General features: G+C 39.3%; 1 protein-coding gene across 11 annotated transcripts in view; it reads right to left on the bottom strand.

Moving 5' to 3' along the window:
- LOC140506556 (tafazzin) overlaps positions 1-15910 on the bottom strand; it is a 60267-nt gene that overhangs the window by 24189 nt on the left and 20168 nt on the right. For 7 of the 11 annotated variants that reach the window (XR_011967972.1, XM_072613859.1, XM_072613861.1 and 4 more), the window contains one exon: positions 1771-1836. The gene's annotated coding sequence lies outside the window, so the exon portion shown is untranslated. Of the gene's footprint in view, positions 1-1770; positions 1837-9382; positions 9972-15284; positions 15907-15910 lie in introns of those variants that run through there. The other 4 variants (XR_011967969.1, XR_011967968.1, XR_011967971.1 and 1 more) reach the window with 3 other exon arrangements.

Here is a 15910-nt window from a genome sequence, read left to right as displayed (position 1 = left end):
ATTGTTTGTTGTTATTTATTGTTATTCTTACTATTATTTTTATTTGCTTGTTTATTTGTTTATTGGTATTCTTATTTCCCCTTAGAACATGGGTCTGGAATCAGGAAGATCTGAATTCAAATCTGCTCTCAGACCCTTACTGTTTGTGTGCCTTAGGCAAGTTTCTTAACCTCTGTCTGCCTCAGTTTCCTTCTCGGTAAAATGGAGATAACAATGGCACTTACCTGCCAGGGTTGTTGTGAGGACAAAATGAGATAATGTTTGTAAAGTGCTTTGCAAATCATGAAGCTATTAAAAATGCTAGTTATTATTTACGCTATACTCCAGCTCTTCCCTCTACTTTGCATACTATCTCCTTCTGTGAATTTGCATAAGCCCATGCTTGGAATACCTACCCTTCTCATCTCCACTCCTTAGAATCTCCACCTTTCTTCCATGAAAGGCTTCCCTAATTCCCCTAGTTGTCAGTGTTCTTTCCCTTCTCAAATTATCTTCTATTTAATTACATGTGTAGATTTTGTATCCCCTAGTAGACGATTAGTTCCTTGAAGGCAAGCAGCCATTTTTGTTTTGTACTCCTGTGCCTTAAACAATGCTTTGCAATTAGTAGATGGTAAAAATGTTGTATTCACTGGAATCGGACAAGACGGAATCCTGTTCCTACAAAAAAAAAATGCAGGCAGAAAAACTTCTTTGCTAAGATACATACTCATAATACCATGCTGCCTCTTGTGCTACCTCCTTTTGGCTGGAATGTACAGCACAGGAAAGGAGTAATGCCAAATAAGGCTAGAAATTGGAGCTTTGGTCGGGGCAGGACAATTGCATAGAGTGGTGTTCACTAATACCCGTAGCACCTGCCAAGGGTGGTGATTTGATGACAGACTTATGGCCAAGTGCATTTTCCTCATTTGTAAAATGAGAGGACTGGACTAGATGAGCCATAGATTCCTTTCATTGAACATGACTTTATCTTGCTGTGGGACTTTATCAGACTGTAGGCACTAAAGAAGAGGAAGCTTATTTGTTTACTGAACATCTATGCCTCTGATGACTACTCCCTCAATGTATTGGGAATAGGGGTGGGGGAAATGTGATAAACTGATGCCCTGGCTTTCCCTTCTGCCTGAAACACACTCCTTCACTACTCACCTTGACATCTTATAGAATTCCTGACTTCCTTCAAAAATCAGCTCAAGTGCCACCTTCCGCAGGAGGCTTTTCCTGGTGGCACCAGTCACTATGGACTTCATACCTTATATCTATTCATTATATATGTATTGTGTACACCTATTGTCATCTCCATTAGAAAGTAAGCTTCTTGGGGGCAAAGTTGTTCTTGCTTTTTTGGAAGGCATCCCTAATGATTGGCACAAGTTCCTGGCACATGTTAAGTTAATATATACTCGCTGATTGACTGGTTGATTGAAGGGAAAGGGGTATCACTGGACACATTAATCTACAATACCATCCCACATATATTAGTTACTACTAGGTTATAAGTTCCTTAAAGACAGGGGCTATTTTATTTCATCTTTAAGAACTATAGAATCTAAGAATTAGACGGGACCTCAGATATCACCTAATCTAAACTGTACCTGAATGAAAATCTCCTCTTCTCCACATGCTAACTGGTAGTCATCCAGCCTTTGGAACAGTTTGGCAACTATGTGGTGCAGTGGGTAGCTTGGTGGCACAGTGGATGGAATGCTTAGCCTGGAGTCAAGAAGACTCATTTTTCTGAGTTCAAATTTTCCCTCAGATACTTACTAGCTCCATGATCCTGGGCAAATCACTTGATCCTGTTTGACCCAATTTCCTCATCTGTCAAATGAGCTGGAGAAGAGAATGGCAAACCACTTTAGTATCTTCACCAAGAAAACCTCAAATAGGATCACAAAGAATCATACATAACTGAAATATGACTGAACAATAGTTAGGAATTTTTCCTTTTGTTGTTATGCAGTCATTTCAGTCATGTCTGACTCTTCATGAATTCATTTTGGGGGTATAACCACATACGAAACTCCATGTTGTAACCTAGGCAATATACACTCTTCATTCATTTTGTTTTTTCCCTGTACATGGTTAGGTTAATTACTTTTCAACAACTACAGATTTCATGAGAGGCACTGTAGTTCTACCAGAGAGAAAGGGTTCCTAATCAATGATAAGAAGCCCTATCACTGGAGACAGCATGATATCCACTGGTATTCATTAGATCCAGTTTCTAATCCCAGCACTACCATTCACTATCTATATGACTAAGGCAGCTACATGATACAGAGGATAGAATACTGGATCTGGAGTCAGGAGCTAACTTCAAATCCAGCCTCAGATACTTCGTAGCTGTGTGATCCTGGTAAGTAACTTAACCTTTGATGGCTTTAGTTTTCTCAATTGTAAAATGAGGATAATAACAGAATCTACCTTGCAGGGTTGTTGTTCATTAAAGCTCTTTGTAGAGTGCTTGGCACATAACAGGAGCATATAAAAATGCTTCCCCTTGGGCACCTTAATTTCTGCAGGCCACAGTTTCCTCATCTATAAAAGCACTAGATGACTTCTAAGATCCTTTTCAGCTCTAGTTTTTTTGATCCAAAGATCCTTCTTATGTCAAAAAGCAAAAGTCCTGAATTTTTCTGACCTCACCAAGAACTTTTAATGGGTTTGTGTCTATATAGCCAACTATCATTCCATTTCTCCTATTGCCTAATACAGCTGACTCAGTGTCTGACTTCTTCTCATCCTCTAGTTACCCAAAGGTCCTTTCTTTGTTTCTATGATTTCTTCTTTAACTCACTCCTTCTTTAGGATTAGATTATTTAGTTTCCAATTGATTTTTGGTTTATCTTTCCATGGCCTTTTATTACATATAATTTTTATTGCATTATGATCTGAGAAGGATGCATTGATTATCTCTGCCTTTCTGCACTGGATTGTGAGGTTTTTATGTCCTAATATATGGTCAATTTTTGTAAATGTGCCATGTACCACTGAGAAAAAGGTATATTCCTTTCTATTCCTATTCAATTTTCTCCACAGATCTATCATATCTACCTTATCCAGAGTTTTATTTACCTCCTTAACCTCTTTCTTGTTTATTTTGAGGTCAGATTTATCAAGTCAGAGAGGGGGAGGTTGAGGTCCCCCATTAGTATAGTTTTGCTGTCAGTTTCTTCTTTCAACTCCCCCAACCTCTCCTCTAAGAATTTGGATGCTATACCATTTGGAACATACATCTTTAGTAATGATATTGCTTCATTGTCTATGGAGCCTTTTAGCAGAATGAAGTTTCCATCCTTATCTTTTTTGATTAGATCTATTTCTGCTTTTGCTTTGTCTGAGATTAGGATTGCTACTCCTACTTTTCTTATTTCAGCTGAAGCACAATATATTCTGCTCCAACCTTTGACCTTTATCCTGTGTGTATGCCCCCATTTCAAATGTGTTTCTTGTAAACAACATATTGTTGGATTATGGCTTTTAATCCATTCTGCTATCCATCTCTGTTTTATGGGAGAGTTCATTCCATTCACATTCACAGTTATGATTACAATCTGTGTGTTTCCCTCCATCTTCTTTTCCACCATTTGTGATTTTAGCTTATCCGTCTCCCTTCCCCTCCTCAATAGTTTTCACTTTTCACCACCACCTCCTGCAGTCTTCCCTTCCTTCTTTTAGCCCTCCTCCCTTTTACTCTCCTTTACCCTTACTGCTTTTTCCCTCCCTTTTAGCTTCCCTCCCCTTTCTTCCCCCTTCCCCTCCTACTGCCTATAGAGCTAGTTAGGATTATATACTTAAGTTTATTGTTCCCTCCTTGAACCAAATCAGATGAGAGTACCTCTCAAACAATGCTCATCTCCCTCCCCTCTTTCCCTCTACTATAATTTTGTACTTCTTCCTGTGATGTAATTTACCATTTTCTGCTTCCTCCCTTTCACACCTCCTGTTACAATCCCTTCACATACTTAAATCATATTTTTAACATGATATCATTTACTTTATACCCGTTCCCTCTATGTATATCCCTTTTATATTTCATAATAGATGTACAATTCTCAATATTAACAGGTATCATCTTCCCTTATAAGGAGGTAAACAGTTTGTCCAAATTGAGCAACAAGTTTTTTAGTTTTTTTCCCCCTCTGTTTACCTTTTTATGCCTCTCTTGAGACCTGCATTTGAAGATCAAATTTTCTATTAAGTTCTGGCATTTTTGTCAGGAAGGTCTGGAAATCCCTTATTTCATTGATTGACCATCTCCTTGCCTGAAATGTTATGCTGAACTTTGCTGGGTAGTTGATCCTTGGTTGTAGTCCCAACTCCTTTGCCTTACAGAATATTGGATTCCAATTCCTTCGATCTTTTAATTTAGAAGCTGCAAGGTCCTGTGTGATCCTGACTGTAGCTCCTTGATATTTGAATGGTTTCTTTCTGGCTGCCTGTAGCATTTTCTCCTTTACTTGATAGTTCTGGAACGATATTTCTTGGGGTTTTGAGTTTGGGATCCCTTTTGGGAGCTGAACAGTGGATTCTTCCAATGACTATTTTGTCCTCTGGATTTAGCACTTCTGGGCAGTTTTCCTTGATGATTTCCTGGAAGATGCTGTGCAGACTCTTTTATTCATCCTGGCTTTCTGGCAGGCCAATAATTCTTAAATTTTCTCTCCTGGATCTATTTTCCAGGTCAGTTGTTTTTCCTATTAGATATTTTACATTTTCTTCTATCTTTTCATTCTTTAGATTTTGTTTGACTGATTCTTGCTGTCTCATAGAGTCATTAGTTTCTACTTGCCCAATTCTAATCTTTATCAAATGGTTTTCTTCAGTTAACTTTTGCATCTCCTTTTCCATCTGTCCAATTGTTCCTTTTAAGGAGTTATTTTCTCCAATTAATTTTTGTACTTCTTTTTTCATTTGTTCAATTTTCCTTTTCAAAGAGATGTTCTCATCAGCGAATTCTTTTTTTATACTTTTAAAATCATTGGCCAGTTTTTCTTCTATTTCCTTCTTCAGCTATTCTAGGAAAGCTGTTTGTGCATGTGAGCAGTTCATAGTCCCTTCTGAAGTTTCAGATGGAAGCACAGTCTCACCACTGACCTCTTTGGTATTTATGTTTTGATCTTTGTTCCCATAGAAAGATTCTGTGGTTTTCACCATTCTTTTGCTTTTTCTTGTCACAATGGTGATTGTGTGTTGTGGCTTCTGGTTCTTTCAGTTAGAAGCTGTAGAACTTGGTGTTGGGCTGACTTGTGTGAAAAAGCTAAGATCAGGTTTTTGTTTTGTCTTTCCCTGATCAGCCCTGGGGTTAGCTTGTTAAGTGTGGGGGAGGGGTGGTCTGGTCACAGGAGATCTCCTCAGCTGAGCTGAGGCAAAGGCAAGCTCAGGGGATGGTTATCACAGCTGCCCTATTGTCTTCCTGTTTCCCCTGGAGTGCTGAGGCACACTTAAATCCTAGTTCGAGTTTCCACTCCTCCTGGGGTTCCTCTCCTGGGGCTGAGGCTTGCCTGGGTCCTACTGCGAGTTTCCTCCATCCTGGGTCCCCTTTCCTTCCAGTTTGCCTCTGCCACAGTAGGAGGAATCCCGCTTAGCTATTTTCCTAGCCTCAGGTGTTATGAGACTATTTGCCCCCTCTGCTGTTCCCGCTGATCCAGGATTTTTCTGGGGAAATATTTTATGGTTCTTCCAAGGTCATAAAAGGGGGAGGAGAGAACATTTACTGATCACTCCGCCATCCTGGCTCCTGGAAGTTCAAGTAGGTGACTTACAGACATTTAATCCTCGGGCTGAAAGTCTCAGGAGCTGCTGCGCTGATATCCTGCGCTCAGCAGCTGTCACTGGCTCGGCTCTGCTGGTCTTTCACCCTGCACTGAGGCTCCGCTGGTTCTGCCTGCTGTTGTCTCAGGTTTCCCAGGGCCCTCCTGCTCCACTGTGCTGGACGTGTTGCATTGTGCGCTGTGGGCTCACCCCTGCGGAACAGATCCTTTCCGTGGACCTTCCAGTCTGTCCTGGGCTTTGAATCTGCCACAGTCTGTCTCCTATTGGAATCTGCATCTCCAAAATTTGGTCAGATTCTCTTTTTAGAGGTATCTGAAGGAGTTTGTCTAAGACCTTAGGTGAGTTGTTGTTCTCACTCTGCCATCTTGGTTCTGCCCCCCAAAGGTCCTTTCTATTAACATATGCTTTCAGTCTTCCAACTCTATCATTCCTTTTATCTACTCCTTTTCTCAGGTAAGTTGCTTTCCCTTCAACTTTCTTTTTCAACTCTCATTCCAATTCAGCTTAGTGCCACCTTCTCACACTTGCTCTAATTTCTCTCAGGCAGCCCCTCTGCTGCCCCCTTCTCAAATAAATGAAAAGTTCTGCTGTCTACTCATTAAAAAGTCTGCTACTTTACCAACCCCCATTGTCCTGTGGGCAAACTACATTAAAAAATATCCCCCTCCCTCTACCTTCTCCGGAAAGAACACTGGACTTGGAGTGAAAAGATTACACTTCAAGAATGTCTGGTCCTCAGGGATGTGCCCTTAATGATACAGTGCATCAAAGTTAAAGTATGATTATAGTAAAGGTCAATCCAAATAGGACAGATAGGAAGTGACTGGGAGAAGGATCAGAGGAAAAAGAGGATGATTTGATGAAGGTCATACAGGGTAGACCATACATATATTTTCAAATAGACCAGTCTTTTAGAGGAGGCAGCACATATGGTTTGATTATTTTAATCACTTATAGTAAAGGAAGAACAACATCTGTGGAGAAAAGTCTCTAAGGCAACCTAAGCTGGACACCTGCACTTCCCAGTTGCTTTATCTTAGGTATTTTGTTACTATATCAACAGTGACTGGATATAAATAATGTACTCAGAGCCAGTTCCCTCATTACATGAACAAGCCTTCATTTTCTTGAGTCAGTCAGTTTCATTAACACATGAGGGGACTAGAGAGTCTAGTTGTGTAGATTGTTATGGGGTATGCAGAAGAGGCAAGGATATCATGCAAACCAGGGCTGAATAGAATTAGGTAATCTCCAGTGATATGGATGTTGACTATCAAGGAGCACATAATGCTTTGACATTTCTTAGCTGAGAATGTTATATTCTATATATGTATAGAAAGCATATATTCTATATATGTATAGAAAGCATGAGTACATTCTTTTTCTTCTGCCTGAGGAGCTGCAAACCCTTACATACCAATCCCAAAGAGTTTCCCAATGTACATAATCTACTCCTCAATTCCTGAAATATCTCTTTGAAAAGGGTCTCACTTACCTGGAAATAGGACTAAAGAAACTATGGAGATGATGAGCTGGCATGATCTTCCATGACCTCCCAAAGATGTGAAGGAGAAAACATGATGGACAGCTTGATACACTGGGTCCAGCACCACGTAGGAGGCATACAGCATAAAGCTGGGTAGGTTAATCCAGGATAGTATGGCATATTAGAAAAGAACACTGGATTTGGAGTCAGAGGACCTGGCTTTGAAACTGTCTCTATTACTTGCTCCCTGTGCGATCTGGGGCAACTGTGGGTCTCAGTTTCCTCATCCATAAAAATTAGACTAGACGACCTCTGAGGTCCCTTCTAGCTCTAATATGAGATATTTTCCTAAAGTATTTGGTCTCATTATGAGCACTGATTAAGTATAATGACAGTAACTTTGTTTTTTCATATCAGCAGTGGTGGTCTTCTTAATCTTGGTGACAATGATCAGCAACTGACCTTGCTAGCAGTATGTAGAAGAATGCCCATGGTAGCAGTGCAGGAGATGGCCACTGGATCTGAAGTTGATGTGTCAGTGATATTGCAAAAAGTGTGACAAGAGTAGAAGGAGGAGTCAAGAGAGATCTGGGTTTTAGTTTGTCATAGCAATCTGTCATGTGAACTGGCAACCAGAAATATTGTCCCAAGACCAACAACAGAGGATTGAGATTGAAAATCTTCCTTTCTGCAAGTACAGAGGGCAAGAGGATTTGAAGTGACTGACATGAAGTGTGTAATATTTGTCTTTCTGCCATGGCCACTGTTGGCTGTGCTCAAAGTGCAAGTTAACCTGCATCTTAGAGAAAAAGGTGAAGAAGCAAGCAGCTGAAATAGCAGTCTGCTTTACAGGTCATCAACAAAAATGAAGTGGAGCATGATGGAGAGAATCGAAATCTCAGAGTTTGAAAGGTTGTCAGAGGCCATCTAAAACAAACAATACAAAAATAAGAATGATCTTTGCAATCAGGCTTTTCTCTAGCAAAAGGAAACCTTCCACCTCTTGTGGCAGCATTTGAGTGAAGGTCAGAAGCCATGTTGTCTTTGGTGTATAATACAGACCACCTGGAAAAAGGGAGGAAATAAGCCACAAGCCTGGTGCAAAGGCCTTATACAGTATAGGATGTGTATGTGAATCTTCAATTATCTGAATTTCTTCTGGAGATCTCCTTCTGCCTAAAGTAGATACTTTCAACCCACTTGCAATAATCACAGCATTCTCTGTAATTATATCTATCAAAACTCATTTCTCAAAAGTTACCACTGATCTTGAGATTAATAAATTATAAGATCACAGACAAAGCAGAAATGATTTACATTACATTACATTTCTTTTACATTACACGATCATTTTACAGATGAGGAAATTGAAGTACAGAAAAGTTAAATAATTGGCCCAGGGTCAAGTATCTGAGGTAGGATTTGAACTCAGATCTTCCTGACCCCCAAATTCAGTGACCTCTCTACTGTGTCATGCTGCCTTATAAAACACTGTGTGGCTTCATGATTCAAATCATGGCCTTTTTTTTAGTCCTCATTCTCCTTGAATTTTGGGGGCAGTTTTTGACACTATTGACCACCTCCTTCTCATATATACTCTTGGTGTCCTTTATACTGATTTTTCCTGATTTGGTGTAGCATAAAAAGTACTGAACTTGAAATCAGGACTGGGCTTCAGTTCTACCTCAGATACTTAACCTAGCTAGGTGACCCTCAGTTGCCTTATCTACCAAATGGGGATAATGATACTTGTACTACCTACTTCGCAGGTTGTGATGAAAGCACTTTGCTTACCTCAAAGCGCTTACCTCAAAGTTGAATTAAAGTGAAGAGTAGAACATTTAATAAATTCTTATCTTACCTTAATATTATCCTTCAGGAGGCAGAGGAAGTGACAAGGGGAGCTACTACTCTGAAGAGTTTTTGATCAATAAAGAAGTATTTGCTGAAGAAGGAATGGCTACTTTGAGAAAAACTAACCATTCTATCTATCTATATCATATAGGTACATATGATATAAAACAAGAGAAAATCTTGGTATAGCGTGACATGCACAAAAGATTTTGGTAGAATGTATTTCAAGGGACACTGAAAAAGGATACATAGTATGAGCCATACGTGTTTCATTTTTTTTATATGTATTATAAAGAGGTTCAGAAGGACTTGATATGGGCACATGTTCCTATTTTCAAAACTGGAAACTGAGAAGAGTCTGCAAACTATAGGTCAGTGAGTTTGATTTGTATTCCTGTAAAAATGCTTGGAACACATTAAAGAAAGGGTCAGTTAACATCTAGAAAAACAAATGGTGATCACAAAGAGTCAGACAGACATCATTAAGAACAGGACATTCCAGCCTAAACTCATATCCTTCTTTGACAAGGTAATGATATTTGTTGAGTAGGGAATGTTACATGGTTTACACAGATTTCAGCAAAGCATTTGGTAAAGTCCCCATGCTATTTCTGTGGCCAAATGGAGAGATAGTGGCTGGAAGATAGTGAACTTAGGTGAATTTGGAATTAACCAGAACCCAAGAATAAACACTAATGTGTCATTGTTGATGCCAATGTGAAAGGAAGTCATTATTGTAGTTTCCCAGAGATCTGTGCTCTTCAACACTGTTTTCAGTGATTTGGATGGAGACATAGATGGCATGCTTATCAAGTTTTTGGATGATGCAAAGTAGAATATTGTTGACACCCTGGAAGACAGAATTCATAGGATCAGTTTCTGAATTACTCAGGATCCATACCTTCAGGTGACTGATATTTCACAGGGAGTCATGACAATCTAAGTTTCAGTTTGGTCTCAGCTATTTTTTCAGTTGTGTAATCCTGAACAAGTAGTTTAGCTTCTGTCTAACCTTAGTTTCCTCATCTGTAAAATGGGGTTAATAATAGAATCTACCTCCTGATACTGTGCAGATAAAATGAGATAATGGTTGTAAAGTGCTGAGCACAATGTCTGACAGTTGGCACTATGTCAACGTTAGCAATTAGCTATCGCTGACAACACGTTCCTTCTGGATTCTCCCTCATCTCTTGGATTCTGTGTCAGACTTTTCTTTTGGTTCCTCTTCTACATATCTGACTATAGCTATCACTGACCACACGTTCCTCCTGGATTCTCCCTCATCTCTTGGATTCTGTGTCAGTCTTTTCTTTTGGTTCCTCTTCTACATATCTGACTATAGCTATCACTGACCACACGTTCCTCCTGGATTCTCCCTCATCTCTTGGATTCTATGTCAGTCTTTTCTTTTGGTTCCTCTTCTACATATCTATTTCTTCTCAATCTCTTTTTTATTATTCATCTCTCATCCCTTAAGTGTAATTGTCTACCATGGTTCTGCTTTGGACTTTCTTCATTTCTTTCTAGATATCCTCTCAGTGATCTCATCATCTCTCATGGGTTCAGTTTTCATCTCTATACAAATTATTCTCAGATTTATAAATCCAGCTCTCTTTTACATCACCAATTGCCTATTAGTTATCTCCAACTGGGTTTCAGGGAAACATCTTGAACTCAGCACATCTAAAATTGATGTCATCAAATCTCTTTCAGGAGTTGGATAGCATTTTTTTCATGAGTTTTTTGGAATTGTCTTTTGGAACTAAGCACCATGATCTAGTTTTCCTCACTTCACTTTGCATCAGTTCATATAGCTTTTTTCTATGTCTTTTTCCCCTGAAACCACCCCCCTTATCATTTCTTAAAGCACAATAGTACTCCATCACAATCATATGCTACAACTTGTTCAGTCATTCCCCAATTGATAAGATTCCCTCAATTTATAATTATTTGCCACCACAAAAGGAGTTGTAAATATTTTTTGTATATTTAGGCCCTTTCCCTTTTTATTTTATCTCTTTGGAGTGCAGATCTAGTAGTGGTATTGTTGGGTCAAAGGGTATGCATAGTTTTATAGCCCTTTGGGCATAGTTCTAAATTCTTCTCCAGAATGGTTGGGCCAGTTCATAATTCTACTAACAGTTTATTAGTGTACATATTCTCCCTCAAGCCCTCAAGCACCTATCACTTCTGATAGATGTGAAGTGGCACCTTAGAGTTATTTTAATCTGCATTTCTCTAATCCATAGTGATTTAGAACATTTTTTCATATGACTCCAGATAGCTTTGATTTCTTCTTCTGAAAATGGTCTGATTATATCCTTTGACCATTTATCAATTGGGGAATGGCTCCAATTTTTCTGAATTTGACTCAGTTCCACATATAGTTGAGAATGAGACCTTTCTCTGATAGATATACACACATATACACACACACACATATATACACACATATGTATATGTGTGTATATATATATACTTTCCTCTTTCAACCAATTCCAATGAGAGCAAGGTTCAAGCATTGCCTCCCACCTCCCACCTTCCCTCCACTATTAGTAAATTTCTTCCTTGTGTGTCTCTTTTATGTGAGGAAATTTTCCCCATTCTCCATCTGCCTTCCTCCCTCTCCCAGTGCATCTCTCCTCATCCCTTCATTTTCTAGAGGGAAGATCATTCCAACACAATCAACTCACATTCATGTCCCCTGTATAACTTCCCTATAATAATAAAATAATTCTTAGTTACATGCATAATTTCCCCATATAGGAATGTAAGTTTAACTTTATCCAGTCCCTTATGGTTATTGTTGTTGAGTCATTTCACTTGTGTCTGACTCTCCATGACCCCATTTGGGGTTTTCCAGCAAAGATACTGGAGTAATTTGGCATTTTTTCCTCCAACTCACTTTACAAATGAGGAATCTGAGGCAAACAGGGTTAAGGGACTTGCCCAGGGTCACACAGCTAGTCAGTGTCTGAGGCCAGACTCGAATGAAGGTTCTCTTGACTCCGGGGCTGGCACTTTATCCACTGTGCTGCCTAGCTGCCCTGATGATTACTCCTTCATATTTACCTTTTTATGCCTCTCTGGAATCTTGTGTTTGAACATCAAATTTTCTATTCAACTCTGGTCTTTTCATCAGTAATGCCTGAAAGTCTTTTATTTCGTTAAATGCCCCCTTTTTTCCATTGAAAGATTATACTACATTTTGCTGGATAGGTTATTCTGGGTTGTAATTCTAGCTCCTTTGTCTTCAGGAATATCATATTCTAAGCCCTCTGCTCCTTTAATATGAAGGCTGCTAAATCTTGTGTGATCCTGAGTAGGTCTCCACAATATTTGAATTGTTTCTTTCTGGCTACTTGCAACATTTTCTCCTTGACCTGGGAACTCTGGAATTTGGCTATAATATTCCTGAAAGTTTTCATTTTGAGATCTCTTACCAGATGTGGTTGGTGTACTCTTTCAATTTTTATTTTACCCTGTGGATCTAAGGTATCAGGGCAGTTTTCCTTCATAATTTCTTGAAATCTAATGTCTGGGCTCTTTCTTTGATCACGGCTTTCAGGTAAGTCCAATGATTTTTCAAATTATCTCACCTGGAGGTCAGTTGTTTTTCCAGTGAGTTATTTCACATTGTCTTCTATTTTTTTATTCTTTTGGTTTTGTTTCTTGATTTCTCATAAAGTTATTAGCTTCCCCTTGCCCAAGTCTAATTGTTAAGAAATTTTCTTCAGTGTACTTCTTTTTCCATTTGACCAGTTCTGCTTTTTAAGTCATTCTTTTCTTCAATGAATTTTTGTACTTTCTTTTCCATTTGGCCAATTTTGTTTTTTAAGGGGTTCTTTTCTTCAGTGAATTTTTGTGTTTCTTTTACCAAGTAGTTAATTCCTTTTTCATAATATTCTTGCATAACTTTCATTTCTTTTCCCAATTTTTCCTCTACCACTATTACCTCTTAATTCTTTCAAAATTTTTTATTGTGTGTCCAATTAGCACTTTTTCTTTGAGGGTTTTGTTGTAGCTGTTTTCTCATTGTTGTCTTCTGAATTTATGTGTTGGTCTTCCCTGTCATTATAGTAGCTTTTTATGGTCAAGTTCTTTTTTGTCATTTGTTCATTTTTCCAGCCCATTTCTTGACTTTGAACTTTAAAGTTGGGCTCTGTTCACCTGAAGGTAAGGAGGCACTGTCCCAAACTTCAGGTTTCTTCATGCTGCTGTTTTCAGAGCTAGTTCTAAGGGGTCTACGTTTTCGGTGCTTCCAAAGTGTTGTGATCCAAGGAGAGGTGTAGTCACTGTTCTCCTAGTCAGTGCTCTATTGTTTACATAGAAAGGGCATTACTCCCCTGCAGCCACAAACTCTAGTACTTTCCTTGGCCCTAGAACTATGATCAGGTACCCTGTTCTCCTGCAGCCACAAGTGCTAGTGCTCCTTTCTGCCTTGAAACTTCAACCAGGGCTCCTGCTCCCTTGTGACCAATGAGAAGCACTTTTCTCCACCCTGGAACTGTGTCCAGAGCTAACATGGGCAATAGGGTTGCCAGTCAACATCAGTTGCACCCAATGCCAGCAAAAGTTCCCTGTAGTCTCTTTCTAACCAGCTTTACAACCCCCTTTACTGTCTCTGGGCTGAGAGCTCCTGAAGCTGCTATTGTCACTTCTATTGTTACCCCCAAGCCCTGCAGTTGCTAGTGGTGTCTCGATACAGAATGGTTCCCACCAAGGTGTCATAGACCTGTCCTGCCAACCTCCTAAGTTGTTTTAGGCTGGAAAAATGTCTCACTTTGACCTTTGGTTGGCTCTGTGATTCCACAATTTGATTTAAGGAATTATTTTAGAGTTGTTTGGAGGGGAATGTTGAAAGAGATTAGTTAGGTTGCTGCCTGTATTCCACCTTCTTAGATCCACCTTCACCCACCCCTCTTAACTTCCCTACTTCTGCTGAGGGCACCACTGTCTTTCAAGGAACCCAGTTTTACAATCTCAGGGTCAATGTTTAATTTCTTTGTTATACCCAGGATGTAGCTCACAGCCTTGCCCATATGTATGCTTAATAAATACTTGCTGAAATGTCAGCTGTCTTTAAGTTTTTGAAGGTACCTGAAAACAGAAGAAACATTAGACTTATCTTCTTGGCTCCAGAGGAAAGAACTAAGACAAAGTATACAGACAAAGACAAGGGTGGGGACCCTGCAGCCTCAAGGTCACAAGTAGCCCTCTAGGTCTTTTGGTGTGACCTTTTGGCTGAGTTCAAGTTTTAGGGAACAAATCCTTTTATTAAGGGGATCTGTTCTGTGAAATTTGGATTCAGTCAAAGGGTTGCACTTGAGGACCTAGAGGGCAACATGTAGCCTCAAGACCACAGGTTCTCCACCTCTGGACTAAGTTATGAGTCAAGTTTTCAGGGATATAAATTTAAGTTTGATGTCAGGAAAAGATTCCCAACAGAGCTATCCAAAATGCAATGAACAAGTTCAGGGTGCAGTTAGTAGGTCCTCCCTCACTGGAAATGTTCAAGGGAAAGCTAGATGACTACTTTTGTTGGGAAGCTATAAAGAGAATACTTTTTCAAATGTGAGTTGTGCTAGATAGCCTTTCAACTCTCAGATGCTCTAATTTTGTGATGTTCTAACACTTACTAGGTGTTTGACAAACAAATAAGTTAAACTCTTACTGCCCATGGACAAATCTATAAGACTATCAGTTCAATAACATAGATTGAGGGATAATTCTCACTGGGAATTATAAAAAGTCAGTTAAGCTCTTTTCCTTATCTGTTAAATACAGGTAATCCTTTTTGCACATATCCTAGAAGGTTTTTGTGAGGATGGAATGAGATCATGCATATAAAACACCCCATAAACTTTAAAGCCCTATATTAATGTTAGCTGTTATTATTATCATTATTAGTGCTGATTTACATGAGTAGTATTACTGATGAAGAACCTCTGTAGAGCATGGAAGGCCCCAGAAAGGGAACATCCCTCTCATCCAAGGCTCGGCATTTCTGAAAACATTGGGTTATAGAAGGCATCCTTTATAAAAGCTTGCTTAATGCTTTGATAGTTAAACTTAGAAGACAATAGCAATCCCATCAGTAAAATCAGCAACAGTAACCCCATTAACAATACCAGGAAATTAGTTTCATTAATATCAACAGCAGTGACTTAATAATAATTTTTAATAATATTCTTAGAGACTGGACATATGATCTCAAGTGTTGCTCCAAGTACCTATGAATCACAGCCTTGGTCATATCTATGTCTTTGGTTGGTCAACTGAGCTTATTTATAAGTGAGATCATAATCTTTGGGGATATCTCTGGTATTGTTTCTCTGTCTTGTTTTCTGGCCATGTACCCCTAAGCATGTTTGGGGTTGGGAAGAATTAATGAAGCAGTGTTCACTAGAATCAACGAGGAACAGGTAGAGCCCAAAATAAGAAGTGCCACTGTTACATAATGGAAGTTCAACCTTTCTGTGATACTCCCCTTTAGCTGTAACTCCATCATTCCCCTCATTTTAGGAGGAAAACAAGTGGGCTCCAGTTAATACCACTCCTATTGTCAAATTGTGATATGATGTGTACACAGTATATCTGATTTATTGTTGATTTGGCTAGGGTGCTCCAGTATGAAAGTTGCTGTTCTACTCCATTTTGAGAGCCTTGGAACTCCTGTTGACCACAGCCCCACAAAACCAGCCTTTGAAGTCTATGTTGTCTTTTGCCCTTTGCCTGCTATCTGAAAGACAAAGACCATTCGACTCTCCCTTTCACTTCTTGTCCTGC

This window comes from Notamacropus eugenii, chromosome 5 (assembly GCF_028372415.1).
Source record: "Notamacropus eugenii isolate mMacEug1 chromosome 5, mMacEug1.pri_v2, whole genome shotgun sequence".
NCBI classification, from domain to species: domain Eukaryota; kingdom Metazoa; phylum Chordata; class Mammalia; order Diprotodontia; family Macropodidae; genus Notamacropus; species Notamacropus eugenii.
This window is presented reverse-complemented; position numbering and strand designations above follow the sequence as displayed.